Source organism: Nuphar pumila, chromosome 12 (genome assembly GCF_984573655.1).
Source record: "Nuphar pumila chromosome 12, dmNupPumi1.hap1.1, whole genome shotgun sequence".
Taxonomy (NCBI): domain Eukaryota; kingdom Viridiplantae; phylum Streptophyta; class Magnoliopsida; order Nymphaeales; family Nymphaeaceae; genus Nuphar; species Nuphar pumila.
In genome coordinates this window covers 25,808,316-25,821,341 of record NC_143260.1, presented here as the reverse complement: position 1 = coordinate 25,821,341, position 13,026 = coordinate 25,808,316, and positions in this window count along the sequence as shown.

The window sequence follows — 13,026 nt, the reverse complement described above, 5'->3', positions numbered from 1 at the left end:
TCATAGGACAAACAAAAATCTAAAATCCTTTCTCCACTTTCATTTCTTTCTCCTATACCATAGCCTCTATGGATATTCTCAAATCCATCCCTACTAATGCCTACATGTCCATTAAGGTCACCGCCGATGAAAAGCTTTTCTCCATAAGATGTCTCTTGTACTACTCCATCTAAATCTTCCCAAAATTGATGCTTAATGGAATCATCTAAACCTACTTGAGGTGCATAAACACTAATAATATTAATAATATCCGTACCTAATACTAATTTAATAAGTAAAATTCTATCACCCTTCCTACGGACCTCAACTACATTATCTATAAACTGACGACTCATAACAATCCCTACTCCATTCCTATTCCTATTTATTCCTGTATACCAAATCTTATATCCCCAAGGTTCTATCACTTTAGCTTTCTCACCTACCCATTTGGTCTCTTGAAGACATAAAATATCAATCTTTCTCCTACACATAACATCTACTAACTCTACCAACTTACCAGTTAAAGACCCTATGTTCCAAGTGGCTAACCTAATTTTATGGTCTTGGACTAACTTCTTTACCCCCACCCGTCCAACAAAGTGAGGGAACCCTTGCCTATTTGACACCACACCCGGGCGCCGGTGTGACGCGTCGCTTCTGGGCAACGACCTAGCAACCCTTGCACATTTATCACTGCCTCCGGGCCTAGAGAGTACAGCGCGTCGCTCAGTAGGGAACGCCCCAACGAAATTCTCATATTGGTTCATTTTCATAGGATATGACAAAGTTTTTATGCTGGCTGTCACAGGCCTACCGCAACCCTCCTCCTTTATCCGGGCTTGGGACCGGCAGTGTATAACTACACAGGCGGAGTTAACATGAATAAGAAAATAAAGAAATAAAAAAAGATACACACGCCTCTTATAGGCTGACACCTATACATTGGTGAAATGACTGAAATACCCCTGATGGGTATTTCAGTTTACATAAAACCGAAAACAGTGAAATGGAATATATATATATATATTTTAATAAACTCTTGTTTGCATGTATTGGGCCCTACCACTCCAGTAAATCAAAGGTCTAAGTCAGTAGGCAGTCACAAATCACCAGATTCACCACATATCTTGGTTTGACATCGTGAGAGCTATAAAAGCTACTGCTAACTTGTTATTTCAATAGTTTGGTGGCAGGGTTTAGAAAGAAATAAAGGAAGAGAAAGAAGAGAAAAAAGTGAAAAACAAAACAATGAGGGATTGGAGTTGATGCGGTTTGCTTCTTTAGTCTCATTACTCTAAGCCGTTTTTTCAAAATTTTGTAAACAAAGTACTACTTACCCTCATAAAGTTCCCCGTGCCCATTTTATCCTCTTCTAAACAAAGTCAACTCATGTGACCGAAAGAAAAATTCTGAAGCTAGCTCTGCTACCAGATGTATAGCACAAATTTAATTATAAGGGCACAGAGGTTATTTAATGAAAGCCACTTATGCTATAAATTTGAAATAAATTTGAGAAACTATGTTTCTGATGAAGCAGGACTACGAGATTTCAGAAAAAGTGTATTTAGTAGACAGCTCGTTCAGATGCACTTTTTTCTCACAATTGATATTCTTGTATCTTTGAGTCCTTTATACTGGTTGTGCTCAATTCATTACCATTCTTTTACACAGGTTACTTGGTATGTTTCAGGTTAGTGTTGATTACTTAACCAGACCACTAGAGGTGTTCAAGGAAATGTGCCGAGTTCTTAAGCCTGGAGGTCAAGCTATAATGAGGTACTTTTTTATTAGTGCTAGCTATAATGAGGTACTTGTAAATCCATATTGTTGAAACTGGGGACTTATAATAAATCATGTTTTTTGAAATGGTTGTAAATCATAAAGTTCTTAAGTTTGACTCGCACATTGTTTACTATCAAGTTTTAACACATTGAAGATCATCATATGTTTTTGAACAAATTTCTGCTTTGTTGTTTTATTGAACAAATTCTTACCATTGCAAGCACCCTGTTCATACTTCTTAATGAAGCTGATAAGGTCAAATATATTTTTACTGGATGGATTACCAATTTACCATGAATGTAATTTTGGATATTGACAGCTATGTTTCAGAAATGGCTGATAATAGTATTTTTCAGAATTTTCTTCTTGTGCTATTCTAAAAATTTTCATACCTAGAGTGCACTTTCTGTTATGTTTCATGCTCTTTACACATTAATATACAGATTTCCTTTTATGAATAAGACAATCAGTTTGTGTTTTTGCTCTAGTAAGAAGGTCACTTTTGTTAAAACACACACACACACACACACACACACACACATATATATATATGTTATTGTATATATACATATACATATATTTTTTACATATGTGTAGTTTTGTATTCAGGGGTGTATCTATCTCTTTACCTCTTATAATTAGCACAGTCCACTAGGGGCTGTTTTGTAATTTTCCTTTTTTATTTTCTATTTTTGTTATTTAAATGACCACGGGCTCTATGGTCATTAAGCCATAGAGTCGTTGAGACCTCATCCCAACGGTTATAAATATGACCGTTGGGGAGGTCCCAACAACTCTATGGGAACCTCCCCTTGGTCCATTTGTTGTTTAAATTGGGGCTGTTAGCCCCTTTCAATGCAATGGTTTTTGAGAGCATTTTATCAATAACACAAATACTATTTATGTTTCTTGTTCCTTTTTGTGAAGATTGTGTATAGCTCTTAGTTGGCTCTTTGTATCTTGCCCACTAGTGGCTTTGTATTTATGTTTCCATCTATTCTTTTGCCTTGCTTATGCATTTATTTGATCTATGGTTTTCTAGAACCTTCTTTTTTTATGTATATATTAAGCTCTTCCATCATACTTCTGTAAATATGGGTATTACTTTGAAAACATGCCGTGTGTATATATATTGTTTCCTTTTGAGATGATATAACTGCAAGGTTTATGGAAGGAGATTCATTTCCAGCTCTACATGCTGCTTGTGATGATATAACTGCAATATATATATATATATATATATATATATATATATATATATATATATATTGTTTCCTTTTGAGATGATATAACTGCAAGGTTTATGGAAGGAGATTCATTTCCAGCTCTACACGCTGCTTGTTTTGTTTGGTTTTTTTCTTCTGATAGTGTTGATGTTGCAAACTATTGATGTCAGGATGTACCCACACACATGATCTCTGCGATTCATGACTAAACAGATCTTGTAAAGTATATCCTATTGTGATAGTAGTTGGTATTGACTTTGTATTGATTTCAATGAAAAATATCTCAACCAGTTTGACTTTTGTCACACTCTTTTTGGACTTGTAATTTGATCCAGTTTCCTTGTTCAATCAATCCCATTGTCATTCTGATAACGTGCAATAGTTACAATTGAATAGATCACCATGTATACATCTAGTAATTTCCTGACTCAGTTGTGCCAGATCTGAAGCATGATTGAATATAAATGAACATGGTAAATCATGTACTTGGAATCTTGGATGCATGGGGGCATGAGAAACGGCTTCTTGGTGGAAGGCTTTGATAGCAAATGTGGATTATCTCTTTTAGAACATTCACTCTTGTTGTTAAATGGACTGGACTTAGAAAAATGGCCATTTGGTTACATAATGTACTATTTATTGCAATTGATTGCAGTAAACACTGAGTGTCTAGGTATGCATGCATGCCGTACATAGTATGCTATTATTGGTTAATGGCTATATATATATTCTTGTCACCACTATTTTAATTGCAACTTTTTGAATGCCACACATAACTACCATATGATGATGATTGGTGAAATTTTAAAATTAGAGTGAACTTTAATTCTCTTTTTTGTTGGTAGTTGTAGCTTGTTTCAAGATAATGAGGTAAGTTCGTTCCAGCCTTTAGATCAGATTCTATTATGATTGTTTGTTTATTGACTTGTTTATTTTGTTCTTGTGTCTTCTATTTTCATGTGGATTGTACCAATAGTTTCTTTTGTCAGTTATTCAATACATCAAATCTCCATGACATACAATTGATGTTTCTACCTCTTTTTTTTTCTTCAGTTTTTCAAATCGTTGTTTTTGGACAAAGGCCATATCCATATGGACGTCCACAGGTGATGCAGATCATGCATGGATTGTTGGGTCCTATTTTCACTATGCTGGAGGCTATGAACCACCTAAGGTACTTCAACCGTTCATTTGGTGTTGTTAATCAGAATTATTATCTTGAACATGAGGTGCTGATTGGGAGCCTAGTTGCATCAAGAGTTGTGGATTTGGGGAGATTTTGGTTCGAACTCCAGAGGAGCTGTCTGGGGGAAAGGTTTTGTGGAAAGCATTTGGTGAATTGAGGATATAAATGAAGATTTTTCTCCCTTATGCACCAAAATATGGAGATAACAAATATCTCCATTCTTAGATGAATTTGCCACTTTCAGAAATGAGGCATCGTCCACTTCTCAATCATTGTAACGTTCCCGATTTATAACTCAATTCTTTTGTGATTTTTTTTGTAACTCAGTGGAAACATGCAACTCGGGATTATTACAGTTGCTGAAACAAACCATACATTAACCAAATTGCAGAAATGAAAGTATATTATCATAAATTGAATCGAATAAAAGTTTAAATAATTCATAATAGTCCAGATTTGAAACCATTCCCAAACATAATGTCCAAGCTAAAACCAAATCTTTTTAACATGAGGAACCAAAACCAACACCTCGACAAGTAGCAAGCAAAGTCCATTAATAGCTGAACAAGTGAAGGATCACTCGGCTTCCTTAGAACCTAAAAATTGTTCAAGTAGAGGGGTCAGACAACCGGAGTCTGAGTAGAAAATAACATACTTTCAATAAATGCACGATATCAGAATACATTCAAGCACAACCTTGCACATCAATCATACAACACATATTTTAGCAGGCAATAAACAAAAAATCATACTAAATAACAAAATAGCAAGACAACCTAGAACACAGTCATTCATGCTAAGATTTGCAACAATACAACAAATCATGCACATATACAAACATTTACAGGAATGCATGAACATATACAAGATGCATGAACTTACCATTTCAGTTATGCGAGTTCTTCATGCATGAGTAAGTTTTTATCTTCAATTATCATTTTCTTGCTTAAACGATGCATGCAATGTTTTATCTATATGCATTTCACATTCTTGTTTCACTTGTCAATATCACATATCTGTGGGTACAACACATATTCTCTCAGTTTAGTGGTATGGCCTAGGTTTGTATATTTAAGCAATTATATTTTATTAACCTGCGTGATGCCCCAACACTGATATTATCTCTGGAGAAGGAAAAAATAAATTCGAGAGAGTTCTCAAACTCCTTCAACCTGATATATCAATATTTTTCTCATGAGTCTTACCTACCACACCGCAGACAAGTCATGATAGTTCTCTAAGAGACAAATCAACCTTTCATGCTAAAATAATATCCCCACAGAATCACTAGTAGTACCATGCTTACTCTCTAAATAAGCTATAAGAGAATTAATTTCACTTTGATTTCTTAATTGACTCTCTTGTTAAGCGTGTCAATGCAAACATGCAACCACATTCTTGGTTTATATGCAAGAATATTCATGTCACTATATGCATGCTTTTGATTAGTCTCTACAATAAAATTATACAAGTAATGCAATCACTATGCATTTACACAGTCAGAGTAGACTAATTATTCATATTTATGCACGTACAATTCAAACATGACATTTATTCACAATTCGCTTCTTGTATGCAACTTATGCATTTTTAGATCATCTATCACGCAAGCATATCATGTATCAATTCCTGCATACATTCAATCACAAGCATATCAATTGCAAATTTCATGCAATTATACATGGCACAATTACATTCAAAGTTTGTTAATTTCATGCCTTATTAGGCTTGTTGTATAATCAGATTACTTGCATCAAATATCACAATTTATGCTTTATGTTTTGCTTAACATGAATTATCAACAAAAAAAGACTTAGGCATATGAATAAACAAGTGAGGTAAATTCGGACCTCTATTTGCTTATTTTTGTAAAATCAACTAAAAATCACAGAAAATAGTTTCAACTTTCATTTTTTTAGCATGCCATAATATGTCAGGAAAACAACCTAGATCTCGAAAATTAGTCATATAGAAATTATAAAAATTCTATAACTGCTTACTGTTTTGGAAAAACAACAGACCAGTTTCTGCAATCTGCAGAAAAATTTTCAACTTGGGGATTTTCCATGGATTTGCTGGCAACTCTTTTTACAAAATCATTTTACAATATCTTCTACTATATGTTGGATCTATAAAAAAAATCATAATTTTATCTGATTTGTTTTGAATAGGTTTTCGGGACCTTCAAAATACCTGGTCAGAACAACCCTGTAATCAGAGCCAAAAAATTGTGCTAAGTTACAACGGGTGTTTCTCCCTCAAAATAGATCCAAATCAAACAAAATAACACATTAGAATTAAGCCCCATATGTGTAGAACATCACGGTAATTTTATTTATTTTTTTATGATCTGTATTCTACGAGAAACAAAATTATTTTGCAAACTGGTCGGGTCATAAACAAGAATAGCAGCACAGAGTTATCATAACTCTTAATGAAATCATGATACATAGGCTAAACGTGACATTAAAACATGATTCATCATATTAGATGATGCTATAACATGAATACGAAAATATACAACAATCTTTAACCCTTTTCATGCTGACCCACCATTGCAAATTCGTAAATCTCATTGATAAAGCATAAAACAACATGGATCTAATTTCTAACTCATTTAGCATTAATCACAAGATAAATAAATCAAATCATGATACTCGAGATTATTACAGAAATGATAACATCAATATTCTCTTTTCTAACATGATATAATTCATTAACATGCTCACAACAATCTCAATTTAACAAGAAAACCAATCTGCAAAAATCGATTTTGCATTTTCTAAACTATAGAACATTTTTTTCGTATTTTTAATATAGATTTAGGCAAGAACCCGGTGTAAACATTAAGATTTACAACAATCATACAAAAATGTCATCTTATACCCACTAGTCATGCTAAACAAATCAATAAAATACAAATCTAATCCTTTTCTAACGATTTTTGCTTTTAGAGTTTCAAAACTAGTTTTCTTAAAAAATATTTTCTCAAAACCGATTACCAAAACACCATTTTGGGTTTTCGAAAGTCTTTTCATGTGAATCTAATAGCCATAGACGGTTCTAGGTATAGATCACATGTAGATCCATGCTCTGGACCAAAAGAGGGTATGCCAATGCATCTCGAAATTGAACACCATGTAAGTGAAAATCCTCTACTTCGAAAATGCTTTTCTCGAGATGATTTAGGTCTTCTCCAAGGTGGTTGCATGTCTCTAATAGAGGTCTGAATTGTAACGACCCCAACTCATACCCTTTAAAAATGCAGAATATATATATATTTTTTTAAACAGTGCAGAAAACTTTCTAGAGACCCGGGGTCCTCACAGTTCCAATTCTAATTGGATAGCCCAAACACTACAAACGAACTTGCAATCATCATCCATAAAAACCAAAACAATTTCTTTATTTACGAATAAGAGTAAATTTCAGAGACTGTTTTATTCGACTGAAAATAAAGCAACAACTGAAAAAGCAAGGACTAAAGTAAAAGAAAGAGCCACTCTGTCCCCTGCTGAAGCTGTCAAGATCCAAGTATGACTCTCATCCATTCCCAGTAACCAGTCCAACCTTACTGCTCACCATTTCTTGTGAAAAACCAACAAAGTAGGGTGTCAAAACCGAAATTCTGAGCACGGCTACTTCTAAAGAAACTAGGTGAGACAAAGAACATGGATAAGATCCCGTATAATAATTTGAGTGAGTGTAGATATAATAAATTGCAGAATTTGACAATTCATACATGCGATAGTTAGCATATACTCACCACTAGAGAACAATAAGGCAATAACATGTAGCAATAATTAAGTAACCAAACCTTTCAGCATGCTTTTAGGAAGTAAATTACATATCCCCACCATATCATGAACTAGAGAACACTTCAATTATGCATGATCTAGTGCAGACAGGAAAATGCATGATTTCTTTTCAATGCATGAGTTCTTTTATTATCTTACCTTTAAGTCTCATTTTTTTTTCCATATGCATGCTCTATTAAATGCATACAACTTTAGGTTCCTCTTTTTAATTATCATTGCCCGCAGATACACCAAACAGATATAATCCCCGAGGTCAAGTAAGTTCACAGGGTAACTTAACACACAATTTGTATTTTATTACTGGGTTCCAACTTAACCCTCGACCGAATCACCTTCGGAACATTAGACCTCTACATCTAATGTCGGGGACACAAGGGATACCACATGCCCACAAGTGTCATTTCCTTGGTATCAAAACAAACTCACAGCTGTGACCAACACACCACCCCCAAGTAAAGTAGCAGACTCTCCCTAAAATCGTGGTCAGGAGAAGAAACCTCAATATCGGGTTCAGGGGACATAATTTTCGCACACAGAGTTTTTGTATCCTCATAGTCTTCCCAATACCGGTTCTCTAAGATCTCCATTCTTCAGATGGAAGACCTTATAACATATATTACACTACTTTTATTTCTTATATTTTTATTAAAGTCAATTCTTTAAGTTTGCAATACCATATGCAGAAGTAAAGTGAACACCCGCATCCTCCTTTGCGGAGACCCTTACGGGACTCCAGCTCGTGAGGACAACTAGAACAATGTAGTAGTGTGCTATACCAACTTGTGTGGTTTAAGTGATGCAGTCAAAACATATGTGAAAAGAAAACAAACCCACGACTCTTCAGGCCGATGATGGTCCAATTAGGCCATCGGTGCATCACATAATAAAACCAAGTAGTGTTTATTCATAACACTAGGTCAATAGTGCCAAAAGCACGTGCACTCATGCAAGCATAACCCAACCATATGCATGTCATTTCTCAATCATATGCATCTTTACTATGTGTGTTACCTACATCACATACGGGTATTAACCAATGCATATTTCTTTTGAGTGTGTGAGTGTACATGTAAAATTTCACGTATTCATCAAGCATACATGCTTAAGAAGAAACATCAATAATCGAGACATGCGCACATTCCAGATTTTACAACTAGTATCATGAAATGCAAAACAACATTTTCATAAATTTTCGGGCAGATGTATAAGCTTTAACACATGCTAGGGACGATGGTCGAGCTTACCAATCCCGGACCCACATCCTCCTAGCTAAACATCCATTTCGTTCCAAAGGTCTAGGTTCTTGACATACACATCAACATATGTAAGTCATACCCCTTTTTTTTTCTATTCAGATCTGAATTTAGATCATGTGCTGAACCTGTTAAATCAGGACTGATTTCGGGACCAGCAACACTGTTTCATAACAGTCAACACGTCCAAATACAAGTGTCTGTTATTAGGTTCAGATGAATATTTAGCACCCATTTATCTGGCTGATTAATATAACAAGAGAGCATGCAAACACAGAATTGATTAGAAATCAAGTCTGATACGGGTAGTTAACACATAAGTGTCCAGACTTAGTGTCGATCAATAACAACACAAGTGTGAATAGATAACAGGGAACTAAATCGTCTAGGTTTCGACTGAATATCTGTCAATGACAGTACATGAGTAGCTATGTTGATAAAAAGAAACCAAGTCTATCAACGAATGCTATAACATAAAGATTCACTTTATCGTCAAATAGAAAAAAAAACACCGAAATAACGAGTAGCAACAAATCTGTTAATAGATATCAACGACCCAAGGATTTAAAGATTTACATAGCTGGGGTTCTATAAACCCTACACTGAACATTTTACATGAAATAGACTTAAAAGATTCGGCTAACATAAATTCCACCATTCAAATTATATTTTGCTAACCTACTACCAACAAGGTTACGGAAAATTCAAGAACCCCGTTATGCCTATCAATATATGCACAACAATAATGACAGGTAAACTTAGGTAACTCTGTATAGCATTACTTGGTACAACCAAGATTTGAATTCCACTTCTTGAAAAACTTGGGTTTATCGGGCCCCCAAATAGGAAACCCCCAATCCCGTGGTTCCAGTCAAGAAATTGGAACTCCCATGGCTGGGCTATCCATTACTTCAACCAACCCCTAAATCGGCCTGATTTGGGAACCCTGCAGGTTAGGGTTAGACCAGAAAAAGAAGTGCACTAACCCGCCCCACAGTGTTCAAGAAAATGGGTTCTATCTACCTACACCAGCAAGAAAACACAGAACCCTGCCGATTACACAATCATACCATTGGGATTCGAACTCGCAACGACCCAATAAAGAGTGTTGCGCTGTTCTTTCCGGTGGAGCAGAGACCCCGTTGGTTCTTGAAAACCAAGAAAATATCCATCTAAAGGATTTCCGTGGCTTCTCACCTCGAACCCTTACACGGATTCGAGCCCCTATTTGATCCCTCACCAAGATTCAATGAAGAACCGTACCTTTCTCCGGTGAGTTTTTCGGTGATCGGAGGCTACATACACGAGGGCAGGGACGGCTGGTGTCGCTCCACTCACTGCCGTGACAGGGGAGTGCTCGAGGGGCCTTCGATGGCTGCAGATAGCCAGAGCTTTGCTGGCGACGGAGCCTCTTTCTTCGGCGTGCGCACACTGAGAGAGAGAGAGAGAGAGAGAGAGAGAGAGAGAGAGAGAGAGAGAGAGAGAGAGAGAGATATGTAATGAAACAAGGTACAATAGAACAATAGGGAAACAAACACAATGCCAACAAAGGGCTTTAATAAACTCACTTAAAGTTGGTCACTAATGGACCAAATACAATCTCAAAAGAGATAAAAATACCAAACAACACAAGAGGCATACAAGCCTATAAGATGGGAGAAAACTCTAGAGAAAACCCTCAAATGCTTCTAAAAGCATTGAGGAATAACAAGGGAGTGAGGCTCTATTTATAGAGCCTCACTCCAACACATGGGAGGCAGTCCAGCTCTTTGGACTGCCTTCCAACAGTCATTATTATGACTGTTGTGCACAACAGTCATATTTTTGACTGTTGTGCACAACAGTCATAAATATGACTGTTGTGCCTAAGCTGTATGGCAATTTATTTATTTATTATAATGTTAAATTACATTTCAGTCCCTAGTGGACTGTACTATATGATAAAAGACAAAAATACCCTTATTAGGTATTTGGATACAATTTTATTTTTAACACTCCTCCTCAAACTTATGGGGAAATCACCGAAAGTTTGCTAAGAAGATACAAAAATTGAGGTAGTGGAAGAGCTTTGGTGAAGAAGTCTGCAATCTGAAATTCGGACTGGACATATGGCAATGTAATGGTCCCCTTCAAATATTCTTCGCGAACATAGTGACAATCCATCTCAATGTGTTTTGTTCGCTCGTGAAATGTGTGATTGCTGGCTATATAGATGACACTTTTATTATCACAACATAGCTTTGAAGGTTCTGAGACATCAACACCCATATCGGAAAGTAGTGCTCTCATCCACACAACTTCAGTGGTTGTGGTAGCCATTGCCCTGTACTCAGCTTCCGTAGAGGATAAAGACACTTTCTGTTGTTTTTTGCATCGCCAAGAAATGAGAGAATCACCTAAAAACACACAAAGCCAGTAGTTGAGTGACGGTTATTGGGATCTCCTCCCCAATCAGAATCAGTGTAAGAAATAAGACTTAAAGATGAGGAAGAGGATAAGAATAGTCCTTTAGATATAGTTTTCTTGATATATCGAACTATTCTTAATACTGCACTCATGTGGACGGTTGTGGGCGCATGTTGAAATTGACTTGCAGAATGTACGGCATGCGCAATACCTGGCCTTGTAATGGACAGGTACATCAACGATCCAATAAGTTGTTGATAAGGGGTTGGATCATCTAATAATACTTCATCTTCAGCTCACATTTTCGCATTTATTACTTCAGGAGTATCAACATATTTTGTGTCCGTGATTCCTGAACGCTCAACAATATCAGCTGCAAACTTGATTTGAGATAAAATATATCCTCTTGGTGAGTAGGCTACTTCAATTCCTAAAATGTATCTCAAAAAACCAAGATCAGTCATATCAAAAGATTTTTTAAGCAAAATTTTAATATCTTCAATTTTCTTTTCATCATTCCCTGTGATGATCATATCATCAACATACAAAAGAAGAATGATCAATGAGGTACCTGTAGATCTCACAAAAAGAGCAGTGTAACAAGATTTAAATCCAAGTTTTAATATCGTACCACTGAACAGATCATACCATGCTTTAGGGGCTTGTTTAAGCCCGTATAGGGCTTTTTGAAGACGAAGGACCATGCCTTTTTCAATAGACAGACCAGGGGGAGGATCCATATATACTTCTTCATTTAAGTTTCCGTTCAAAAATGCATTTTTAACATCTAACTGATATATCGACCATTTTCGAATGGATGCTATAGCAACTAGATTTCTAACTGTAGTCATACGAGCTACTGGGGCAAAGGTTTCTTCATAATCTATACCATATTCTTGAGAATATCCTTTTGCAACAAGTCTTGCTTTATATCTCTCAAGAGACCCGTCACTTTTTGTTTTAATTTTAAACACCCATCTACACCCTATTGTCTTCTTTCCGATAGGAAGAGGTTGAATTGCCTAAGTGTGAGCCTTGTGTAATGCATCTAATTCAATTTTCATGGCTTCAACCCATTCGTTTATATTTTTGGTCTCATTATAGTTGGATGGTTCATGATAGGAATGAATGGCTAGAAGACATGCCCTGTAGTTTGGTAAGAAGGATTCATATGAGACAAACCTACTTGGAGGCCTATGTGTTCGTTCAGACCTTCTAACACTAGTTTCTTCAGTATTTGTTAATTAATTATATTTGTCAAGGGCACATGGATGCTCCCCAATATTTCGTCTAGAGTATTGAAGAAGATCTTGAGATGGTTCACTACTTGAGTCATTAATAGACTCGAAGGTTTCAATATCATTACTAATACC